The sequence below is a fragment of the Dipodomys merriami genome, unplaced genomic scaffold (genome assembly GCF_024711535.1).
Source record: "Dipodomys merriami isolate MVZ:Mamm:240054 unplaced genomic scaffold, mDipMer1.0.p SCAF_1, whole genome shotgun sequence".
NCBI classification, from domain to species: domain Eukaryota; kingdom Metazoa; phylum Chordata; class Mammalia; order Rodentia; family Heteromyidae; genus Dipodomys; species Dipodomys merriami.
In genome coordinates this window covers 55,834,411-55,858,049 of record NW_027202270.1, presented here as the reverse complement: position 1 = coordinate 55,858,049, position 23,639 = coordinate 55,834,411, and the positions used below count along the sequence as shown (strand labels likewise).

The 23,639-nt window shown below is 37.6% G+C and overlaps 1 protein-coding gene across 1 annotated transcript in view; it reads right to left on the bottom strand.

The window, feature by feature from the left end:
- The window catches only part of Ccdc148 (coiled-coil domain containing 148), a 301,529-nt gene that overhangs the window by 81,566 nt on the left and 196,324 nt on the right, over positions 1-23,639 (bottom strand). The window lies entirely within an intron of this gene.

The following is a 23,639-nucleotide window of genomic DNA, read 5'->3' as shown; positions in this document are numbered from 1 at the left end:
GAATTTTTTCCAAAGGCAGTTTAAATTCCATGTGCTTGAATGTATGATTTATTTTTGCAAGATATGTGTATGTTAATATTAAAAAGAAAAAATTAGCTTTAAAATAATGTCATTCAGAAGTTCTTTACCTGGACTTATAGAGTGAATTTGTAGACACTATGATTTTTTTCTTTTTTAACTTCAAAGGATCAGTGAGTTCCCATAAATAGTACTAAAAAAAACTTCTGGCTGTAAGATGTTGCTCAGTGATAAAGCACTTGCTAGAACATGCAAGGCCCTGATTCCTTCCAAGGAAGGAAGGAAGGAAGGAAGGGAGGAAGGGAGGGAGGGAGGGAGGGAGGGAGGGAGGAAGGAAATTTATTTTAAATCTTTATCACAGTTGTTTTTTCCCCCTAGAAAGTAGATTAAACAACTCTCAAAAATTCAAAAATGAGATTGTTTCTTTGTTGCTTTGTATGTCCGTCCCAGCCCCCCCAGTATAACCCCTGTTTTCACTTTATTTGAAGTTGGTATAATTTGGCGAGGGGAAGGGAAAAAACAAATTGTTTAAATAGGGATACAGGTGGACCCATTGCAACAATGAGATGTAGAAAATGTTATGTTGAAAAACGAACTTTACAACTTTGGTGGGGAGGGGGGGTGGGGGAGGGTAGGGATGGTAAGGGGAAACAAAGGAGGAGGCAACAATGCTTGATATGAAATGTACTCAGTACCTTGCTCATGTAATTGTAACCCCTCTGTATGGTATTTTCACAATAAAAAAGTTATTAATATAAAAAAATTCTAAAATGATCCTATGACCTTCAAAAGTTTAAAAACTACTGAAAATTTTCAGTTTTCATATTTTTAAGTATAGGAAATGGGCATGAATTAATATGAAAAAATTATGATATGGAAAAAATCTAACTGGGTACCAACATTTGTGATAGGTAGCATAGTTGTAATTTTTATGTAGGCTTTCTGGAAAATTTTGGAAATGTCTATCACAATATAAAATATGCCTAATCTTTGATCAACAACCCTGCTCACAGGAAATGATCCAAGGCAATCAACTGGACAAACTGCAAAACATTCACCTGCTCTTCTGCTTAAAATAGGAAGGGAAGAGTCTAAATGTTTAGCAAAAAGAGATAGCTAAATTATGGTACCTGAATGCAGTACAATTGAAAAAGGATACTAAATTTCTAATTTCATTGACATAGAAAATATCTACAGTGTGTTATTAAATGCAAAAAGTAGGTACAAACCATATTTATAATTTTATTAACATATATATTATTTATATATCCACTGAAATAAAGACATTTGGAAAAAGGTTGCCAAAATAATCATATTATCTCTGAATAATAGCATTTCATACCACTTTTTAAAAACCTGTTCTTTAAACTATTTGGTGTGTGTGAAATTTTTGTGATAAATGGTATTTTCTTTATAAGCAAGAAATCAATAAAACTAAAAAAAAAAAAACACAAACACCTGATCGATCTGCCTGAGGAAGCAGTGTGGCCGATATTGCAGAAGTGTACAAAATTGATTTTAGAGATGAAAAACTATCCTTCCTAATTAAATATCTAATATTGTACATATTTGGTACATTATGCATTAATAGTAATATATAAAATAACAAATTGAAAAAAATAATGTCCTACAAATATAATTAAAGTGACACCAAGAAGTTTTTGTTAACTAAATTTATTTTAGTTTCTTAAAAATATATTTTGGCATGATCATCAAAATGAGCAAGGGCCTTGCCCCTGCTGGTTTTCAAGCAGATTCCCCACTGCTGGTTTTCCTGTCATAGGTGCCTTCTTCGTTAAAACTGCAGTCTGAGAAGACATCATCCTGGCCTCTGTCCTCACTACTGTTCCCCACCTTTCCCTTCTGTAGTTCATCGTCTATCTGTACCTGACTTCAGTCAAAATCCAAGGGCTTTGTCAAGGTCTGTCAGCAATTTCTCTTGCTCTTGAATTACCAAAGGGTACTCTGTTCTCTCTTTCACCTCACCGTGGTACCTGATCTGTTGACCATCCTTTCTTGTTTAAAATCCTTTCTTTCCCAGGTCAGACCACAGTTCTCTCTTGCACATTTGTCAATGGCTATTTCTTACTCCTGCTTTCAATTGTTTACCCTGTACCTCCAACTCTACAGTGTTCTCTGTTGGTCCTCTAGTCTTTCAATATTTGTTATTTAATATTTTTATCCTTTTCTATGGGTTCGTCATTTCTAGGTCTATGTCTGCAAGGCCTATAGGATTGGAGTTTTGTTCTTGTTTTTATTTTTTATTTTTTGGTGCCAATCCTTGAACTCAGGGCCAGGCTGCTGTCCCTGAGATTTTTGTGCTAAAGGTTGGTGCTCTATCACGTGAGCCACAGATCCACATATGGCTTTGAGTAGTTAATTGGAGATGGACTTTCCTGTCCAGACTGTCTTCAAACCCTAATCTTCAGATCTCATCCTCCTGAGTAGCTACCATTGCAGGTGTGAACTACTGGCACCGAGTTTAGGAATGGTACAATCAAATCCTGTAACAAATTCCAAAGGATTTGACTATTTCTATGTACACTTTAAATCTGACCTTTCCAAAATTAAACTAAATATGTATAATTTGCTTCACATTGAGTCCTTTGTAATTGCCACGCCTTTTCAAATACCTGGTTTGGTCTGTGGCACCAGAAGTCTCTCTGTAGTTTGGATTTATTTTTGATGTATAGCCATCAATGTGACTGTTGTATCACTAAGTTGAAAGAGCATATTGTTTTTAAGGGCTTGGGAACAGTTACTTGGTTCATTCAAAATCTTTCTGCCACATGCATTTAGAAAAAGATGTGGGTATCCAGGTGCCGGTGGCTCAGGCCTGTAATACTAGCTACTCAGGAAGCTGAGATCTGAGGATCATGGTTCAAAGCTAACCTGGGCAGGAAAGTCCATGAGACTTTTATCTCCAATAAACCACCAGAAAACCAGAAGTGGTAGAGCCCTAGTCTTGAGCTCAAGAGCTGAGGGACAGCGTCCAGGCCCAGAGTTCAATACCCACGACCGACAAAAAGAAAAAAGGAAAAAAAGAAAAAAAAAGATGTGGATGATGTGGATCAATATAAGATCTCCATATAGTTTAACTATGTCATTTCCAGCAAATGTCTAATTTTAATCTGGGTAGCATGCCTCTGGGTGCTCCCTTATATGGCCATTCTGATTCTCAATTTCAGAGAACAATTCTAAATTCCACCGAGAATGCCCCCAGATGTCCTCTGCCTCATAAAACGTTCACTGTTCAGCTCATAACCTAGCCCATGGCCACCATCTTCCATGAAACATTCTCCAAATTACTCTCTTCTTTCACATCCCTCTGCCCTTATTTCATGTGCCATATCATATCTGATTTCTACTTATTTTAAACATACTGATGGTTTTCACACAGAATATGGCCAACATATTTGCCTTTCCCTTGTATGGTCTAGCAGAGTACTGGTGTATCATAGGATGCTCAATAATTGTCTTTTATCGAATTCACTAAATAGTTTAATAAAACATAATAAATAAGAAGATACAATTATATTAGAATACATAATTTGTAGCATCTAATTAAATAATGTGTGATAGCTAATGACCATCAATGGTTACTTAAAACTTCATATTAACAGTTGCTATGAAACTTTCAATAGGTGACTCAAGCTGGCAACAAGAGAAACAAGCAGATACTTTGCCTCCTTGTAAAATCATGTGGCATTCACATAACTGTTCTTGACAAAAAAGAAAAAGAAAAATAGAAAAGAAACTGGGCACTAGTGGCTTACACATGTAATATTAACTGTTCAGGGGGCTGAGATATAAGGATCATGATTCAGAGCCAGCCTGGGCAGGAAGGTCTGTGAGACTCTTATCTCCAATTAAATACCAGAAAAAGGAGAAAAAAAGCTGGAAGTGGAGATGTGGCTCAAGTGTTAGAGCCCTAGCCTTAAAGGAAAAAGAAAGCTCAGGAACAGAACCCAAACCCTGAGTTCAAGCCTTAGGACCAGCACAAAACAAACAAAAAAATGAATGGGGCTGAGAAGTTGGCTCAGTGGTAGAGTGCTTGCCTCGCATGCATGAGCCCCTGGGTTCGATTCCTCAGCTACACATAAGCAGAAAAAGCCAAAAGTAGCTCTGTGGCTCAAGTGGTAGGATGCTAGCCTTGAGTTGAAGAGCTGAGGGATGGTGCGCTGGCCCAGAGCTCAGCCCCCACAACTGACAAAAAAAATAAATGAATCTGATCAAATGTCTAGATCTATGTACCAACTTATAGGAAATTCACCCAACAGAGAAACACATTAAATGTTAGTAGATTAAAAAAATAGACCAGGGGGCTGGGAAGGTGGCCCAGTGGTAGAACGCTTGCCTTGCATGCCTGAGACCCTGGGTTCGATTCCTCAGCACCACATAAGCAAACAAACAAAAAAAAATAGACCAGCAATATTTATGAGAAAATTTAAAAGATCAAAAAATAAATTACAAAAATGGGGGAAAGACAACTATGGATTTCAAAGCATTTATGCACTACTTGGGTTACATTTCAATTCTTATTTGAAGAGAACAAATATAAAGAGAAATTATGAAATAATTAGAGCCATTTTAATACCTATTGGTTAGATAGTGGTATTAAGAAAATAAAGTTTCTAGGTATAACTTTGAAGGTTTCTGCAGTTATGCTCTCCTATTATTCCTTTTCATGTTAAAGAGCTATACTTAAATCTTACCAGATATAATGACATAATGTCTGACATTTTCACTATTACGCAAGGGGCACAAGAGAATAAATGAAAGTATGAATAAAACAAATCCAACTAATGTGTTGATAAGTATTGAAATGAACTGATGGCTTTGTATGTGCTTTTAAATGTTCATGTTAAAACTTTATTTGAAAAACATAAAACATGATGTCTAATGAATTTATCTACTGAACTACAATGTATTTTATCAAGATTCTGAGACAGCAGGGAGAAGACTCCACTACTTTGAAGTATGTTTCTTTGTTATGCAAAGAAACAGAGTAGATCCAGATTTCCTGAGTACTGAAACTATGTTTATAGATTGCAATGCAAATAAGTTTGGGTCTTGGAGCTACTTTTCATCTTTTGCTTTAGGACATATTTAGGAGAATTATCGTTGAATAACTCTTATATATTCATGGAAAGGTCTATAAGTGGAAAGTTCTGTTATCTAAGGCAAGTACAGCAAAAAAAAAGATAAAATAGAAAAGAAGAAAAAGAAGAAGAAGAAGAAGAAGAAGAAGAAGAAGAAGAAGAAGAAGAAGAAGAAGAAGAAGAAGAAGAAGAAGAAGAAGAGGAGGAGGAGGAGGAGGAGGAGGAGGAGGAGGAGGAGGAAAGAAAAGAAAGAAAGAAAGAAGGAAGGAAAGAAAGAAAGAAAGAAAGAAAGAAAGAAAGAAAGAAAGAAAGAAAGAAAAGAAAGAAAGAAAGAAAGAAAGCAGGAAAGAACCCAAAGCCAAAAATCAGATCAACCAAACTGGAGTAAATATTTAACCCAACAATTTCCCAACATTTTCAAATCTAAAGGATGCTTTATCTGTTCTCCAGAAAAGATAAGAGTATGTCAATTTTTTAAAAGAAATGCATACTCCATAGGATCATGAAAATACCTGGAAATTTCAACAATCAGAAGAAAATGCTATGTAGGTGTCAGGTAACATCTGAAGAAGAGAAAAAAGAACTTTTTGGAGTGGAGGAAGAACCCAGATCAAGGAATCAGCATTCAGAGACTAAATTGCTTCCACTTAATATTTGAACCTTGGGGAGCAATCAAGGACCCATTGATGTTTAACTTGAAGTCAATGATTCACAGCATCCTTTCTAATTATTATTAAGCCATGAAAAAATAGGAAGGTTGAGGCCAGAATTGTGAGATCTTGACAATGAGAAACAAGCTCAGTAGCAATTGGTATCTAAGTAATAAAGTAAAGCTGGGATTTTATGAATGCACAATGGAAAAAGGTGAAGTATCTGGAGTAAAAGAGTATCATAGGGGCTGGGAAGGTGGCTCAGTGGTAGAGCGTTTGCCTTGCATGCATGAGGCCCTGGGTTCGATTCCTCAGCACCACATAAGCAAAAACAAAGAAGTCAGAAGTGGCGCTGTGGCTCAAGTGGTAGAGCACTAGCCTTAAGCTGAAGAGCTGAGGGACAGCGCCCAGGCCCAGAGTTCAGGCCCCATGACCGGACCTCCCCCCTGCCCAAAAAAAAGTATCATAGAAAATAATCTTATCCAACAAATCCTCCCAGAGAGAGTCAGGAGATTGGATGGCTCCCATGTAGAGAGAAAGACACCATTACTGGTTTTTCTGAGATACCTAACAATAAAAAAGCAGGCAGGTGGGCAAAGGAATCAATATTAGCACAATAGGCTCACAAAGCACAGAAGGCTTCTGAGTGAATACTAAGCAAAAAAGAAAAAAAAGAATGGCCCAGAAGAACATGTCAACAGTTTTATTTTAAAGGCTTTGCTTAATTATATAGCTCTAAACAAAGTATGTGAATGTAACTGTGTAGCAGTAATAACTACCAAAGAACAGTGTCTCAGTGGTAGTCAGGTACACATTATAAGAAAAGCATTATTTAGATTATTAACTACAGGATATTTTTCTAGATCTTTAGTTAATACTTTAATATTCTTGCCAAGCGTACTAACTTTGAACAAATGAGATTTTAACCTAACAGAAGAAAAATAGCATTTAAAAAATAATAATCTACTACAAATTACAAATGACTTGCTCAGTTGTCTAACATGTTAAAGTGAACAACGGTGCTAGCTGATCTCTATGCTTCCTTCCAGTGCTGTCATCTGATCCTATTTTTATTTTATTTTTTTACATAGAGATATCATAAGGCAGAACGTTCTGCAATTTTCTTCTGTCAGCAAAACATTAGAGTCTGTGGGATTTTAGATAATTATAGATAATTAAACATTAATGTTCAATATTTTTTAGCTGTATTTATAGAAACATAGTGTGATGTGGTTTATTTTGTAGGAGAAATCAAAAGAAAGGCACTGTCTGATCAGCAAATATAAACTGACAACGATAAGTCATTAAGACTGTTGTTTGTGAGAACTTGTGTGTCAGATCTAGGATCCATTAAGGTGTCAAATATGTGGTGTAAATGAGTGATGTAATCCCTGAAACTAACAAGCTTGTCTCCCCTCTTCATCTGCCTAACTTTTTATGCTACTTAAGTCTAAGTTTAGATGTCAGTCACTGAAGGAAGCCTCTAACTCGCCAGATCTTGAACTGGCAATGTCACTCCTCTGCTTCTCCAGAATCTTGTCCATCTTCTATTATAACATGGATCAAAACATTTGGAAGAGCCAGGAGCCAGTGGCTCACGCCTGTAATCCTAATTATACAGGAGGCTGAGATTTGAGGATCATGGTTCAAAGCCAGCCCAGTCAGGAAAGTCCATGAGACTCTTATCTCCAATTAATCACAAAAAAACAGGAAGTGGCGTTGTGGCTCAAGTGGTAGAGCCTTGAGCTGAGGAGCTGAGGGACAGCTCCCAGGCCAAGAGTTCAAGCCCCACAACCAACCCCCCCAAAAAAGGGGGGTCAGTATCTTTTCTCTTTAGGACAAGGAACTGATTTTTTTGTGTGTATTTACAGACTGTGCTTGAAGAACCATCATAGCATATGGAACTTAGTAAAGGTTCAGTACATACTTGTTGGCGCATGGCTAAGACTCTGAGGTATCTGTATAGTATTTTCCCATTTGCTTCTTAGATTGGTGTTTGTTTGTTTTGGGTGGTAGTTGGAGTTTGAATTTGTGGCCTTATTATGCTTGTTAGGCAGAAACCCTCTCACTTGAGCTGTGTTCCCAGCTCTTTTTGCTTTAGTTACACTTTCAGGAAAGCAATCTTGCTTTCCACATAGCTGACATGACAGGTATGTACAACCATATCCAGCTGTATGTGTGTGTGTGTGTGTGTGTGTGTGTGTGTGTGTGTGTGTGTGTGTGTGTGTGTGTGTGTGTGTGTGTGTGTGTGTGTGTGTGTGTGTGTGTGTGTGTGTGTGTGTGTGTGTGTACACCAGTCCTGGGGATTGGAATCAGGGGCCTGGGCACTGTTGTTGAGCTTCTATGCTCAAAGTTGACACTATACCATTTGAGCCACAGCTCAACTTTTGGCTTTTCGGTGGTTAATAAGTGTCTCACAGACTTTCCTGTCTGGGCTGGTTTTGAACCATAATCCTCAGATTTCAGTCTCCTGAGTAGCTAGGACTACAGATGTGAGCTCTGGCACCCACCTCAGGTCCAGCTTTAGATGTTGAAAACATCATGCCTAAACTGGCAGTGTATGATCCTCTCCATCTCTGCCTCCCAAGTCATCAGGATTTTAGTTATGAGCCAAGAGGCCCAGCCTCTAACATTTTCCAAAAATGTCAGAGTTTCCTAAGTTTTACTTGTGCCTGTCTGGTGAGGAAAATATCCAGAGACTTCATCAGGATTTTCAACAATTAATTCATATTCAGCTTTCTTGGGCTGGGATGTAGCTCAGTGGCAAAGTGCTTGCCCAGCATGTACAATGTTCTGGGTTTGATCCCCAGTAACAAAAAAAAAAAAAAAAGAAAGAAAGAAAGAGAAAAAAAATAGAAGAAGGAAGAAAAGAAGGAAGGAGAAGAAAACCCCTTTCTTTGTCTCCTCCCTCAATGCTACTGTGTTTATAAATTCAGTTCAGCTGAGTAAACTTCAATTTTTCATTTTATTAAATCTTAAAGAGTTTCATATTTCTATTAATTTTTCCAAAGCTCCATCATTTTCCCATATTATGTATCACCTAGGCATTTTTACCTTGTGTGTGCCTTTTATACTTAAATTCCATCCACAAATTACAGTGCCTGTGATTTTGCAGATTTTATTAAAGCTTGCTATTCAGCACTTGGCATTTTTTGCTTAGCAGGAAGATTTGGATTTTCCTCTTGGTTTCACATTTTCTTTTGATTTCTTGGATAGTTTCATAAGTACATTATTATCACTTGTCTTTGATAACTGCTTTCCATTTGCTGTGGCTTTTTGTCTTTCAGAATCTCAAAGAGTTATGTACCATTATTATTTTGACTGTTCCATATCCTAGTCTTTTCAAATAAAAATCTTGCAATGTTTAATTTAATTGCATCCTAGAAGGCCTAACCTTAATGTAAAACATGACTTACAGAGGAAGAGACAAACTCAATACCAATAAGCAGAAAATAATCAACAGTTATTTTTTTCCCTCAAGGGACAAAATTTACAAACCCACCAGTCAATTTTATTTATGAGGTTGAAAAGGCCAAACCTAGACTAGGAGTCAGGAGCTCACTTGCCTGTGGGTTATTAGGTCTTCAAAAATCACTTATCAGTTCTGGGCTTCATATTCTCTTCTAAATTTAAGAGGATTTGGTTAGTGTTTTTCAAACCACTCATTAACAGATTAAGAAATCACTTTAATGGGTTGTAACTAGATATATGTAAGAAGAGAAAAAACCAGAGTATGTCTGTTGACAATGTAATAATGCTGTTTTAAGAAATCTTTGTTTTCATCCTGCATGTTCATTTGTGATGTAAAATACGTTTCTCCTGCAGGTCATTTGTGAAGAAGCTTGAAAATCCAGAAGCTCTATAAAATCATTCCCAAAACTAAGATTCCATGGCTTTATGATCTAACGACCAAAACTATTATGTATCCTCATTGAGCACAGCCCTTCTACAATCAACTCAGAAGTACAACACAGATAAGAAAAAACAGTCTTCGAAATCATAAAATGGGGTTTGAGTTCTACCTCTGCTACTTATTAATGGTATTTCCTAGGGCATATTGTTTAGCCACTTTGAACTTTAGATTAATACAAAATGGAAAATAATTATGTATAACCTAGAGGGTTGCTATTCAAATACCATATATTTGCATAAGGCAGGAATTCTGATATCATCTCAACATTGAACTCAAATCTATTACCTATTCCTCCTGACTGTACCTCTTGGCTATCTCTGGGACTCATTTATTTCTCTCAATCTCCACAGTTTCCAGTCTAATTCAAGAAAAGCTCCCATAACACCCCCCTCCTTTAATTTACTGAGGCCAGAGTGATTATTCTTCAAAATGCACATCTGATCTTGTTTTAACTCCCTACCCATCCCCTTTTCCCTGTCTGATGTATTTCACTCATTTCCAAAGTATAAACTGCCAGCTATGGACTACCAGGTCACCAGGCTTTAGCTCTTCCCACATCTGTAGCCCCAATTCATAATCCTCTGATAATTACCAGTTCACCCCCAGGAGCAATGGGCTTTTAACAGACCGATTCCTGCCATGTTCTTCACAGCAACGTGGGTGTTATACAAGCAGTTCTCTTTGCTTGAAATGTTCTTTCCCTCTGCTTCCTTTACTCCTCTTTTCACTCCTCTTATTCACCCTCCAATGTTTAGATCTATTTGTCAGGGAAGCTTTATCCTTTACCCAATACATGAGATAAAGCTCCTAAATTGTGTGTGCCCATAACACTATGTTTCCTTTGAGAAGCCTACCCTGGTTCGAAATGAGATATTCAATCTTGTAGTTAGCTGACCAGTGCTAGGTTTTCCACTAGACTGACACCTTGAAAGATTGAATGTATCTGATTGGCTCACTATAGAAGCTCTAGTGCATTATCTTTTCCACCTAATAGATGATCAGCAGATAAGTGTGGATGAAGGAACAATGAGGGGGAAAAAGCTGAAAGTACCTTACCAATGTTATTTATGTTCCTAGATGGCTTCTGTTACTTTCTAGCCCATTTTCAACACTTGCACTTGACACATTATGCACACATCTGTTTGATTAACAGTCACACTTTTTTTCTCTTCCTGCCAAATTGCTAAAATTGTGGCTTTGGGGCAGCCATTTCAAGTGGCTTTATAACCACTCATTTATGTATTTTAGACACTGCATTTTTCTAACTTGTTCTAAAAGGAAGACTCAAACTCTGAAGGTGTATTTGGACTTGACCACATACACACAACTTTATTTTCTATTACTCCCCAGAGCAAATGTATCAGCTCTTCTTCTTTTTCTGGCTCTTTCTTTCTTCTTTTTGCATACACATTTGTTTTAACTCTGTCCTAAGACTTTAACCTGAAAAGTTCTCACTCCTTCAAGGTCAGTCCCAAAGACTGCACCCACCATTTGCCAATCCTGTCTCTGATGTGTGCCCAGGACTAGTACCTAAAGTAGTTGCCTCCCAGCTGTCATGCTTTTTATTTGCATTCAATTACCATTACATAAATTATATTATTAGCTGACTGATTTTCTTGTCTATTTTTCATTAGACTATTGGTTCCATGATAATAAGGAATTAATTGCCTTTTTCTAAACCTGCTCCTGGAATAGTGACTCTCCCAATGCAGGTACTCAATGACTTTTTATGATGAATTTAAAAAGTATCTAGCTGGGCACCGGTGGCTCCCACCTGTAATCCTAGCTGTTGAGGAGACTGAGACCTGAAGATCGTGGTTCAAAGCCAGCCCAGGCAGAAAAGTTCCCATGAGATTCCTCTCTCCAATTGACCACTCAAAAACCAGAAGTGGCACCATGGCTCAAGTGGTAGAGCACTAGTGTTGAGCATGAAGAGACTCAGGGACAGCACCCAGGCCCTGAGTTCAAGCCCCAAAACCGACCCCCCAAAAAGTGTCTAAAGAGCATCAGTTTAGTAATCAAATGCTTATCTAGTCTCTAAAACTCATGACAAGATAACTGTCATTCTGTATATAACCGTTGGTGTCCCCTATCATGAGTAGGGACTTTAGGCTGATCAATTCCTTATGCAGACCACACTTCCACCTAGCCCTTCAACCCTTATACCTCTTTATCCTTTTATTAATAAGGTAAACTAAAAATTATTTAAGGTTCCCATAGCTGTAAAGAGCTGAGTTCAGTTATGAACAATTCACAAAAAATAGCAGGCAGATTTTGACTGTAAGACAACAGAAAAGACAATCATATATTTAGTCCTTTTTTAGGGCATATATTCTATGAAAAACAGATTGTATTAATCAGCTTTCCATTAGTCTAAAAAGAATTGGAGAGAATCACCTTCCAAGGAGGAAAGTTTCTCAGTTTCTGAAGTTTCAGTCTATCATTACTTGGCGCTGGAGCTTTGGGGCAAGAAATTACATCATGGATGGAAAGGAGTGGTAGAACAAGCCATTTACTTTGTGGTGGAAGAAAAAGAGAGAGCAAGAGACAGTGCTTCATAATTCTATCTATGGGAGTGCCCCAATGATCTAAAATGCCCAACTAGACCCCACCTCTTAAAAGTTTCTACTACTTTCCAACTGCACCAAGATGAAGACCAAGCTTTCAACACAGGGGTATGTGGAGGACATTTCAAACTGGGAGACAGATATTTAGATAGACACATACATACATACATACATACATAGAGATGCATTCATACCTACATATATATATATATATATCCTTTATATCTCCCATAGAAAGTACTGCAGTGCCTGTCACATAACAAATGCTTAGTAAAAATGTTTTGCTAGAGGTTTAGTCAGAGGCACAGGACCATCTGCAGCTAGGTCTCCAGTGTTCCTGGCTGTGCTCCCTCAGTGCCTCAGCTCCCCTAAAAGGAAGAAGGCCTCGATGTCAAAAGGGAGCTGCTGCGGCCATGGGACATCAAAGTCATGGGACTTCACTCAAGCTTGTGTGCAGAGGAGACTCACATGTTGTCCTCAGCTCTTAGGTTAAGCTCAGCAGACTGGCCCATGAAAATTTCTGTATTGAGACAAAGGAAAGACTCTGGCAGAGCACCTATTAGCCTGGGCTTAGCTGCAAGGAAGAGTAATAGGTAGAAATGCAGCAATCTGAAAAGCAGACTGAAAGATGACACAGAAGCTGAAGATGGCTGGTAGAGAGAGGTATAACATTCCAGCCCCTCGATCTAGAAATATTAGTAATAACAAACCACAACTTAATAGAAGACCAAGGATCAGAATTCCCAGATGAAGATTGTTCATGCAAGAAAAATGAAAAGGACATGGTTATAACTTACCACTAGCTGTAGAGCAAGCCATGAAAAGTGAAAGGAAGACCAAAGACTTCCCAAATAATCCAAACTAGAATATGAATTTATCAAGCCTAGCTTGCTTTCAAGTCTCAAGCTAAACAGAATCATTGCTGGAGCCAAATCCAGTGAGCCACCATTTCCAAGTGTTCTCCCCAAGCCACCAAGCCTCTGGGCTCCTGTGTCAGAGAATCCTTCAGATTAGAAAACAATGATATTTCTACTGAAACCTTAAAGTACAGGCATAAGATTAGGTACTAGTGTTTAAAACTTGCCATGTTTACAAATGATGCTTGATGGGTCTCCAAGTCATTAGGAATTAATTTGTTTGTGCAAAACTGTTAATACTGTGCTGGGTGTCAGTGACTCACACCTGGTTCAAAGTCAGCCTGGGCAAGAAAGTCCGTGAGACCCTCATCTACAATTAACCACCAGAAGTGGCACTGTGGCTCAAGTGGTAGACTGCTAGCCTTGAGCTGAAGCACTGAGGGACAGTGCCCAGGCCCAGAGTTCAAGCCCCATGACCAACAAAAAACAAAAACAAAACTGTTAGTACTGCAAAAATATAGACTATATAATGTTTTTATATGCTGTGTGCACTGTGACGTAATAGTAGCAGTCAACTTCAAATAACTAAATGATTGTACTTGATAGTGTTCTCAACGAGGAACTTGTAAGTGAGACGACAGAAGGTTAGATTTGGGAGGAATATTAAAGGAATCTAACTTCACTATTGCAGGGGAGATAGCAGTTTAAGGTTAATAGGTCAGGAGGTCAGGTTTACTTTTAGCCAATGATGTATAAAGATTGAAAACTAGGCTGACATTTCAAAATTTAATGTTCTAGGAACACTCAAAACAGTAACATGATGAAAGCTTAATGCACTGTCAGAAGAAAAGGTGAATTTTCTGTAATAGTAGCAGCATCTTACTGAACTGTACAGTAACTAATGTATCACTGGTGCTTGGAAGTTGTTAGAGTGAGGGAGAGAACACACAATCTAGTTGAAGTATATGAAGTATAGAATGAAAGTATGAATGAACAAACTCTTTAACATAAGGCAATTAACTGCTAACTATTATCAAAACATCTTCTGGGGGAAGGAGAAAAGACATTTTTTTAAGTTCATGTTTTGAATTCAGATCATGTACTTTTAAGTGAGTACAAAAGCTTAGGGACAGTACCCAAGCCTTATGTTCAAGTCCCCAGACTGGCACATATATACACACACACAGAAAACATCCTCAACAAAATTCATTCTTAAAGGTATCTATGATATTTCACATGTCTGTGAGGAAATTTGAAGTAATTTTCTGATGAACCCTAAATTTTCCTTCAATGCTGAGGTTTTCCTCAAAGCAATCCAACCCCAGAAATTATTATCCTCTTGATTCTGTGATTCTGAGTTTTCATACTTAGGACTGCAGCTAAAAATAAAGTACAAACAAAATACATAGTACATCTACCCAACAGGGCATGTTTCTAATTAATGCAAAAGAAATGGATTACTGAGAATAAAAAAAAGTTATCTAAAATCCTTTCCTGTAATTAGAGGATTATGATGTCTAAAAGGAGAGGGTGAGAGATACTGGGTATATTATGTAAATAAGTATTTGTAAACTATTTTTAAATTCATGAGGTTTTGTTAGCATAACTGTGGAGCTCACAGCTCTGGTATTTTTCTTAGAGTTATTATTTTAATGAACAGAACCTTGAGAGGATGGCATATAGATCAGTAACCACTGGAATACTTTGTTTTAAATGAGAATAAGGCCATTTTGGAGCTATGAAATGAAGACCACTGCTGAGAATGAAAATTAAAGGAAGTGATTCTTAAGAGTGTGATAAAAGTGATTACAGTTTATGAATTTCCTAACTGATAGCACCTAAACAGGGAGCCTGTAGTGAGAGTACTTTCTTCCCGTCTGCTTAGTTCTTTCTAGATAGAGTACAGAATCCACAACAAATACTGTAAGGAACTTAGCAGAACATTTAATCTCTTCACATGAGAAACTCATTACATTTCACCCATACAAAAGGCTAAGAAGGGAAGTCAAACAGAAATTACAAGAAAATTAACTGGGAAAAAATCATAGAAAAAATGGCTTCCGTTATTTTCAGCATAGCCACCTTCACTTGTGATACAAAATACTCAGCCATACATATTTCAAACTAGATATGGCACATATATATATATACATATATATATATATATTGCTTGAATGGCTTTCTCTAGAAAGAACTGTCAGAATCCACCCCCCCATGATAGAAATAGGTATAGTAAGAAGATAAAATGCAAAATTTAGGAGCAATTATATCCATACCAAGGTCTTCACTCTGATTATCAAAAAAAAATGCTCACAGAAATTATATACATTAAATCCCTGAGTATTCATAAGATGGTAAAGTGCAGTGTCTTGAATTTCTTCCAAATAGACACTAAGAAAGAGGCAGGATGCTATTCTGGTAAAACACAGTATGCTCATAAAAAACAGGAAATCTTATTCTATTCTATAAATTCTTAGTAAACCTTTGAAATAAAGGTTTTGGGTAGAATAACACTAGAGCAGTGTGCATTGTTTTAAATTCATTGGTTTTATGTTCAAGACTTAGCCGATTTTACTTCTCAAGGACAACTCTACTGCTCATTTATATACATTCCTCTAACTTCTCCAGTCTTCTAATGACTTACTCTACATATGCTTCTCAGAGGAATAACTGTGACCCTTCACATAAAATTCTACACTATTCAGCCAAGGAGACAACTCTGTCCTAATCCATAAACCGTACTAAACAGAACATATAAAGCATTATGGTGCGGATCTAATTGCCACTTATGCTGAGAAATTTAGAAATTTGAATTTTGTCTTTTAGGTCTATGTCCTATTGAGTATGTCTTGCTTAACAATAATTATTTTCAAGCCGAAAAGGTGCAGTCATAACGGAGACAATACAACTAACTAATAATTCTAAACAACATTATGTGCAAATGTATCTTTGACATATAAAATTTACTTTAAAAAAAGTCAGATCTGTTCCAACATTTCAGTTTTTTTTTTCTTTTTTGTTGTGAAAATACCATACAGAGGGGTTACAATTACATGGGCAAGGTAATGAGTACATTTCTCATCAAGCACTGTTGTCTCCTCTTTGTTTCCCCTTCCGATCTTCCCCCCCTTCTACCATCTCCCCCCACCGCTCTCCCCTTCTCCCCCCTCTCCTTCCCCTTCCCCCTGCCCCACCAAAGCTGTAAAGTTCATTTTTGACATAACAACTTGTACATCTCATTGTTGCAATGGGTCCACCTGTATCCCTATTTAAACAATTTGTTTTTTCCCTTCCCCTCCACAAATTATACCAACATCAAATACAGTGAAAACAAACATTTCTGTTTTCTAATGTGTGATTCCACTAAATCATGGACATGTCCTGGATGAATTGATGATCACAAACTAAACTCATTTTGGTTTGATTTAGTTTAGTTTTATGGTGACAAAATTCAAGCTAATATCAAGTTATTCATTTTAATCACCATGCAGTATATTAAGTTCCCTGGATTTGTTCTGTACTTTCATGCTTGTGTCCTTTGACCAAAATTTCCCCCAACATTTCTAACCCTGTGCCATTATTCTACTCTCTCCTTCTATGAACTCAATATCTGTAGATTCAACATATAAATAGGGTTATAGAGTCTTTGTATCTCTTTGACTTACTTTACTAAGCATTAACTCCAAAAGTTTCATTTGTTTTTACAAATGCAAGGATTTTCTTATTTATATGACTGAATAATTATATATATATATATATATATATATATATACACATTGATAAATACTTACATTGTTTCCATATTGTGACTATTGTGAGTAATGCTTCAGTGAACATGAGGGTACAGCTATCTCTATGTGGTGCTGATTTCATTTCCTTTGGATAATATATCCATAAAGGAATTACTGGACCATGTAGTTTAATATTTATTATTGGAGTCCGGGAAGATGGCGGAGGAGAAGCTGGAGTCTAAGTAAGCTCTTGCATAGAAAGCAGTTTTAGAGTTCCAGTGAACAGTCCTAAGTCAGAGAATTACACCAAGTGAGTCATCACAGGACAGAGAGTTTGGCCAGAGAAGGAAACCCAGGCAAGAAGACACTTCTGAGCCCTTGCCAGCAGCCGCCGCGGCGGCGGCAGCTGTGGCGGTGGCGGGTGAGCGCAGCCGCCATACCTGAGCAACAGAGAGTCCGGGACGAAGGAGCCAGACGCAGCAGGTGAGCGGATTCTACTCAACACCAGCAAGAACCAACAAGGAGCAGACATCTTCATCCTGCAGTTTGCAGACCAGAGATGACCCAGGAACTAAGACTCGGCGTGAGTAGAAGCCTGATGTCCTCACTCCTTCTCAGGGAGCAGAGGAGGGAAGGCCACCCCTCCCCACCCCCAGCACCGGTGATCTCCATCTTGGATACCGACAAAGCTCGGAGGAGCTGCCAGCTCCAACCCAGACCTTGGAATAAAACGAGTCATTTAGCAGGTCACAAGAACTTAACGGCGAAGTGACCTGCCAAACTCAGCTCCATCCAGGGAAAAGTCACCCAGCTCAGGCACCAGCCCGAGGAGTGGGTTTCTTCACTGGGTAATCAGAGCCAGAGGCTGCCCCTCCCTCTAGCAGCCTGGACAAGCAATTGAAAATCAGTAAACAGAAACCCTGAGAATGGCTCAAGGCTGGGCTCTGTGAGGTTTTCACAAACCAGCCCCGGAAAAGCTACCAGAACCTAGCCTCATCACTGCATCTCCCTCTTTTGTGATACTCAAAGCAGATCTGTCTCCCAATGAACTAGCCTGGGAGGAGGATCGCCAAATCCTGGGTAAAGCAGAGCATTTTACTGCCTGTTCGAACAAACTGACTTAAGAAACCAACCAAGCCACAGGACCACAAGCAGACCAGAGACTCCAACAAGAGGCTGGTTAAGGACACAAGGGAGATACAGGATTTTTCCCACTCCTCCCCCCCCCAAAAAAAAACTAAAAAAAAAAAAATCAAAGAAATTTTTGTGTTTTTTTGTTTTTTGTTTTTTGTTTCTTTGTTTTTTTTTTCTTCTTTTTTCTCTTCTTCGTCTTCTTTTTTTTTTTTTTTTTTAGTTTTTATTTTTGGTACCTTATATAAAAAATATTTTTTTCTTTTCTGAAACTTTTTTCAATCTTTAATCATTGCCTTTTTTGATAAAAAAAAAATGTTTTCCAGAAAGTTTCTTTTCCTCTTATAATTTTTATTTTGGGGATACGGGAGTGTGCATTTTTGCTTTCTTTTTTGGTCTTCTTTCTCTTTTTTTTTTTCTTTTTTAAAATATCTTTTTGTTTTTTGTTTAGCTCCACTGAACTTCTGATCTTTTTCTTCTTCCTTTCTTATCCTTTTCACCTTCTCCTCCCTTTCATTCTTCTTTATGTGACTTAATTCTTGTCGTGCTCACCCTCAGATAAACCTGTAGTTGACTATTAGACCCTATCCCCCATTGTGTACACACTTAATCCACAAATTTATTACACAGGTCAAAACCTCTAAGACTTAAATTCCTTAATAGCAGTACTACTTCTTTATACCTATATAATATTTTAAGCATTTTTATTTTTAAGTTTTTCACATCTCCTTTATATCTAAATAGATTGTTATTGAATCTACATAATTTTATTAATTTCTACCTTTCTATTTTTTCTGGTCTCTTTTCTTTTCCCGCTCCCTTTCTCTTATTATTTTTTTTCTTTTTTTTTTTCTCTCTCTCTACCTTCATCCTATCCAACCTATTTCCTGCTTTGAGGTTAAGACTTAGTTAACTCCCCCAGAGCCTCCCCACATCAATCTATTCCTATTTTTTTACCCACATCTCTCCCTAACCCTAATAATTACTCATCTTCCAAATTCTTCTTTGCAGTTCGTAGCCCATTAACGTATAGTTGTTTGATGTTGAATAGATGTATCTGTTGAACTAGATTGTATCTGTAGACTATTGACTGTGCAAATTCAGACTTGGGTTGATGCTTGCCTTAAGATAGTGTTCTAGCACAAAACTGGTGCTATTTTCATCTCAAATGGGCAGAGTAAGCCGGAAAAACACAAGAAAAGTGGGAAATCTGGGTATCTCAATTCCCAATCCCAATAATCAGGGGACAGAACAGATAATGAATAATCCAGAGGAGAATTCCCAAATAGCTCTACAAACACTGCTGGCAAACATGATAAACCAAAGGTCTCTGTATGAGCATGATAGGGAGAGAGAGGAGGCATTCCTAAAGTTTATACAGGAATATCATAAGCATAAGGAAGCTACTCAAAAGCGGATATGGGATTTGCATGAGCAGCTTGAGAATACTCAAAGAGAAAGACAGGAATGGCTTGAACAGGCTGAGAACACTCAAAGAGAACTACAGGAATCCCACAAATGGGAGGAAGCTTATCAAAGAGTAATACAGGAATTGAGAGAGCATGAAGAAAATACACAAAGATCACTAAAGGCATTCATGGAATCCATTAACAAAGAGCTGAAGGAAGTCAGAGGGACCACAAAGGGAATGCCGAATGGAACCCAACAGAAGGAATGGGAGTCCAAGGAAACCATAACCAATCAACTAAGTGATCTGAGAATAAACACTGAACATCAAATTAAGGAAGTAAAGAAGTTCATACAAGATCTAAAACAAAGCTTCAACAAAGAACTTGAAGCCATCAAAGCTGACCAATTAGAAGGAAAAGAGATAAAAAAACAAAGTAGAAAGTCTTGACAGCAGGTTAGACCATGCAGAAGATCGAATCTCAGGGATTGAAGACAGCCTAGATATTATAGAGAAAGAACATACAAACATCCAGGACAAGTCCAAGAAATACGATAGATCTATCCAACACTTGGAAGACACCATCAGAAGGCCTAATCTAAGGATAATGGGTGTAGAGGAGCACCTAAAAACAGAAGTCAATGGCCTAGGAAATTTGTTTAAAAGGATGCTAGCAGAGAACTTCCCAAACATGCAAAAAGATAGGCCTATTCAGATACAAGAAGCTCCAAACAGACCAGACCAGAATAGGACATCCCACTGTCACATTATAATCCACACAGGATCAACTCAGACCAAGGAAAAGATCCTTAAAGCTGTCAAGGAGAAAAGATTAATCATCTATGAAGGAAAACCAATTAGAATCACCTCAGATTTCTCAGCAGAGACAATCAAAGCAAGAAGAGCCTGGAACGATGTATGCCATGCCCTAAAAACAAACAACTATCAACCAAGATTACTGTACCCAGCTAAACTCCCTTCATAACTGAAGGCCAAATAAAAACCTTCCATAGCAAAGAAAAATTGAAACAATACATCTCCACCAAACCAGCCCTACAAAAGATTCTTAAAGATGTCCTACACATAGAAAACCAATAAGACCACAATAAAGGTCAAGAAACTGCACCCAAACTGAGAATCCAAGAATCATAAGAAGAACCCAGTTTTTGCAACCCCCAAGAAGGTGGATAACATGGCAGGAATACCCAAATACCTCTCAGTCCTTTCTCTTAATGTTAACGGACTGAACTCTCCAATCAAGCGACATAGACTGTCTAGTTGGATTAAAAAACAAGACCCCTCTATATGCTGCCTTCAGGAGTCACATCTTGCCCATAAAAACAAACACATTTTCAATGTTAAAGGTTGGAACAAAATCTACCAAGCAAACGGCCCCCATAAACAGGCGGGAGTTGCAATCCTAATATCAGATAAAATAGACTTCAAATTAAAACTCGTGAGAAGAGATAAAGAAGGTCGCTACATACTAATTAAGGGATCTCTCTTTCAGGAGGATATTACAATTCTAAATATCTATTCGCCAAACAATGGATCACCCAAATTTATCCAAGAAACACTACTTTCCCTCAAATCCCATATAACTCCAAAGACATTAATTGTTGGGGATTTTAACACACCACTCTCCCCACTAGATAGATCAACTCGGCAAAAACTCACCAGAGAAAATACAGATCTAAACAGCTGCATAGATCAACTAGATTTAACAGATATCTACCGAACATTTCACCCAGCAGCATCAGAATACATGTTTTTCTCAGCAGCACATGGAACATTTTCTAAAATAGACCAAATTTTAGGCCACAAAGCAAACTTGTCTAAATTGAGAAACATTGAAGTTATACCTTGCATTCTCTCTGACCACAAGGAAATAAAATTAGAACTCAATACCAAAAGCCACCTAAGAAAGTCTGGTATCACATGGAGGCTGAACAACACACTCCTGAATCACGAGTGGGTCATGGAAGAGATTAGAAAGGAAATTCAAATGTTCATGCTACTCAACAAAAATGAACACACAAATTACCAGCTCCTCTGGAACACAGCAAAAGCAGTACTCAGAGGCAAGTTTATAGCTCTGAGCTCCTACATCAACAAATTGGAGAGATCTGAAACCAACAATCTAATGACACATCTAAACCTCCTTGAAAAAGAGCAGCAAGATAAACCCCAATCTAGTAGATGGAAAGAAATCATTAAAATTAAATCAGAATTAAATGAATTAGAATCCAAAAAAACTATAGAAAGAATCAACAAAACAAAGAGTTAGTTTTTCGAAAAAATTAACAAAATTGACAGACCCTTAGCAAATCTTATCAGAAAAAAGAAGAAAACACACCCAAATAAATAAACTCAGAGACAAGAATGGAAACATCACCACAGAAACAACCGAGATTCAAAACATTATAAGGGAATACTTCTCAAAACTTTATGCTAATAAGTTTGAGAACTTGACAGAAATGGACCTTTTCCTAGCAAATATTGACATGCCAAGATGAGTTAAACCAGCTTAACAGGCCCATATCAAGCGTTGAAATAGAAACAGCAATAAGAGACCTTCCAGCTAAAAAAAGTCCAGGACCAGATGGTTTTACAGCGGAATTCTACAAGGCCTTCAAAGCAGAGCTCACACCAATACTCCTCCAACTCTTCAATGATATTGAAAGAGAAAGTTCACTACCGAACACATTCTAGGAAGCCATCATAACCCTCATCCCAAAACCAGGCAGAGACTCATCAAAGAAAGAGAACTATAGACCCATTTCTTTGATGAAGATAGATGCAAAACTTCTCAACAAAATATTGGCCAATCGACTTCAACAATTCATCCAAAAAATCATACACCATGATCAAACAGGATTCATTTCAGGGATGCAAAGCTGGTTCAATATACGCAAATCAATTAATATTATTCATCACATCAACAGGAGCAAGAATAAGAACCACATGGTTATCTCAATAGATGCAGAAAAAGCATTTGACAAGATCCAACACCCCTTTATGATGAAGGTTTTGGAAAAATTAGGAATCCATGGAACATTCCTCAATACAATAAAGGCTGTATATGACAAACCTACAGCCAGCAGTATACTTAACGGTGAAAAACTAAAGCCATTTCCTCTTAACTCAGGAACAAGACAAGGATGTCCACTCTCTCCACTTCTCTTCAATCTAGTATTAGAATGCCTAGCTACAGCAATAAGACACGATGCAGACATAAAGGGGATCCAAAAGGGAAAGAAGAAATAAAACTCTCGCTCTTTGCAGATGACATGATCTTGTATTTAAAGAATCCCATAGACTCCACTCCCAAATTACTCAAGCTGATTCAAAACTTTGGCAAAGTAGCAGGGTATAAAATTAACCCCCCAAAATCAATGGCCTTTCTGTACGCCAAGAATGAGAAAAGTGTGGCTGAAATTAGGAAAGCAACTCCATTTGTAATAGCCCCACAAAAAATAAAATACCTAGGAATTAACTTAACTAAGGAAATCAACACAGAACTTAAAAAATGGCAAAACCTTCCATGCTCCTGGATTGGAAAGATTAACATCATGAAAATGGCAATACTTCCCAAGGCTATCTACAAATTCAACGCAATACCTATCAAAATTCCAACCTCATTCTTCAAGGAAATAGAAGAGGCAATCCAAAAATTCATATGGAACAATAAAAGACCCCGAATAGCAAAAACGCTCCTCAATGGAAAGAACACTGCTGGAGGAATATCAATACCAAATTTCAAACTCTGCTATAAAGCCATAGTAATCAAAACAGCTTGGTATTGGCATAAGAACAGACCTCAGGTCCAATGGAATAGAATTGAAAACCCAGAAATGAACCTACAGACCTATAGCCATCTAATCTTCGATAAGGGAGCTAAAACAATAGAATGGAACAAAGACAGCCTCTTCAGTAAATGGTGCTGGCAAAATTGGTTAACTACTTGTAGAAAACTAAAGCTAGATCCTTATATATCACCCTGCACGAGAATCAACTCCAAATGGATCAAAGACCTCGAAGTCAAAGCAGACACTCTGAAAACATTACAATATGGAATAGGAGAAACCCTAGGTCTCCTTGGCTCAGGCCGAAATTTTCTGAATAGAGACCCGGAAACACAACAAATCAAAGAAAGGTTGGACAAATGGGATCGCATAAAGTTGCAGAGCTTCTGCATGGCAAAGGACATAGCTAGCAAGATCAATAGAAAGCCCATGGATTGGGAGAAGATCTTTACTAGC